Consider the following 2,727-nt stretch of genomic DNA (forward strand, 5'->3'; position numbering starts at 1 on the left):
CGCGCCTTGATCGAGGGCCAACCAATAGAGAGCCCAGCACCTTATGTGATTAAGGTTCATGTGAGGTTTAGACTCACCCTAATATCCATAACCTACCCTGATCCTCACGGTGTGCCACAACGGAGCGAAGATTGCCGTCGCCATGACTACACCGAGCCCTCCTCAGCGCCGGTGACCACGACGACGACTACACTCTCTACACCGGCTATCTGCACGACACAGTGCTACTAGAACTGATCCATACCACGCCTCTTCCCCGACGGAGCTACAGCTAATGGCGTCATCCAGTTCGGATTAGTCTATTCATGCTTCCACTATGATGTGGTGTTTGATGTTAGGACAAGTACTGGGATGATCATGTGCAATTATCGTTCACACAGACAAATCGCTGGCCGCCCAACTCATGACACACGCTGGAGGAGAATCAACCCACATACGGGCATCTTCCTCAGCAGCTGCACAAAACTTACATTCCCTGTAACAAAAAAGGAAATCGAGACGTAGACGACGAGATACAGAGTCTCTTTGCTTCTTTGATAATCACTGCGTATTCGTTCTGGAGTTGAAAACCAAGAAAGGACATATATTCATCAAAGAATTCAATCGATCTATCAAAGAACAAACGAATCATCTATCTATATGCAGTACAAATTAAAGTTGATGTATAGCTAGCTCGCCGCGCGCACCGGGGGCGTGTCCTCCTCCTCACAGCTTGGTCACGCCGAGCTGATCCCGCATCTCTGCATGGCGCCGTAGACGACCCGGCGGAAGTGTCCCGCATCGCAGGGGACCTGCAGCACGCCCGGCTGGCCGTACTGGAACTGCTGCGCCGCCATGCTCAGCAGCTCCGCGACGCAGGGTTCGCCGGCCGAGCAGCCCGTCACCGGCACCGTACCAGAACGCGCTCGCCTTCTCCCTCCCTCCCGCAGCCGGCGACCATCGGGACCTGACCCCTCGGGACCTTGTCCTCCTCTTTGACGCCGCAGGCCCCGCGGCCGGGCGTCTCACCGCCGCCCTTCTTCCTCCACACCATGGCGCACGGTGCAGTGCACTGTCGCGTCAGGATGGTCATCTTGGCGCTTTGGAGACTAAAGTTCGAGATCGAGAGGGATGCCTCGCGCCTTCGCGGCGGACGGGTATTTCCGACCTGGGCCGTGACCAGCAGTGCACAGCTTCCAGCCCATTGGTTCTTACACAAGTCTCGTGGGTTTTTTCTTCTTTTTTTTTGCGTTGGGGACTTGCGTGCGTCCTGATTATTCGACATGGGCAGCATCCAAAAGATGTGATCGCATCTTGGGTTGCGGAAATACATCCATCCACTGCCCATTACATAAATGTTAGTCAAGTCGTTTTCTTTGGTTTTTGGCCGGCCAGATACATGACGCAACTGGCAGTTGATAGCGCCATTCTTTTAGGGCTGTTTGGTTGGATAGACGGAGCGATTCAAGAGATGGCCATTCACTTTTCCTGCTGTTTGATTGAATAGATAAATTGGATGGGGCGACCAGATGAGAGTATATTCTCTGAGACGCTGGTCGGAGCCATCCGGGCTAAAACGGCTGGATGGAGCGATTCAAGTTGGTGTTGTTCGCTCTAGTTCGTGCTAGTGTGTGTAGTGTTTTCCATTTAACACAAGAATCTATCTAGGAATATATAATGGTCCAAAATTTTTAAATGTTTTCATAAATAAACTAAATCTCACTAGCAACCCTAAGCCAATATTTAAAAAACCTGAACCAATATTTAATTAAAATTCTCCAAACAAATCTACTTTTATAACTTATATCAATGTTTAATGCCTCAAATAAATTCCTAAAATTATAAAAAATTACTAATATTGTTCTCATGTGATGTACTAATTTATAAAATTGTTTCCAACCCTAGGTTATTCAGTGAAAAAGTGAGTTCTTTTGTAATGTTCTATTTATATGTATTTTTATCATTTCATGTGATACTCTCTTTTTAATTTAATTTGAATTCAAACAAATTCAAACATGCACAAATTTATCCAAATGCTTATAGAATGCATATAAATATGAATGAATCATCATATCCACTCTAATCTTACCAACCAAATAGAAAGCTAGTTCATCATATCCACTATAATCTCACCAATAAAAAAAACTGGCTCATCTCATCTATCCTAACCAAACAAAAAAGGAAAAAAAATGCAAAAACCCCCCTAAAAGTCACTTGGATTTTGACTTCCCTCCCCAAAAGTTGTTTTGTTACAAAAAACGCCCCCAAAAATTCAAAAAATAAAAAAATCACAAAAAATTCTAAACAAAAACTAGAGATAATTCTAAAACCTTTTGTGAATTTTGTTTTCAAGAATGATATCCTTTGCATCATATTTCATGGAGAGGAAGTTTGGAAAAAAAAAAGAAAAATGTGCAGCTCATTTATTAACTCATGTTATTTTAACTCTGTCATATCTACCATTATTTTTTCTACATAAATAATTGTTTAATTAAACTAATAAAAGTGGTTTCACTAATTTTGGGGGTGTTATGGATTAGTTATGAATTAATATATCTGCAACACATTTACTCAATCTTGCACGTTACAATAACTATTTCAAGATTTCATATATTTTTAGAAGATAGAGGATCATGTAAGAAGACTAAAAAAATTAATTTCATGATTTTTGGATTAGTAAATAATTAACTATGCATTTAACTCGAATTAATAAATGAGCTGCACGTTTTTCTTTTTTTCAAACTTCCT

At 42.4% G+C, this 2,727-nt stretch overlaps 1 pseudogene; it reads right to left on the reverse strand.

Annotated features, from left to right (window-relative positions):
* Window positions 1–647: 647 nt before the first annotated feature.
* Window positions 648–1,033, reverse strand: LOC133911197 (uncharacterized; annotated as a pseudogene).
* Between the last annotated feature and the right edge of the window lie 1,694 nt (window positions 1,034–2,727).

This window comes from Phragmites australis, chromosome 3 (genome assembly GCF_958298935.1).
Source record: "Phragmites australis chromosome 3, lpPhrAust1.1, whole genome shotgun sequence".
In the NCBI taxonomy this organism is placed as follows: Eukaryota; Viridiplantae; Streptophyta; class Magnoliopsida; order Poales; family Poaceae; genus Phragmites; species Phragmites australis.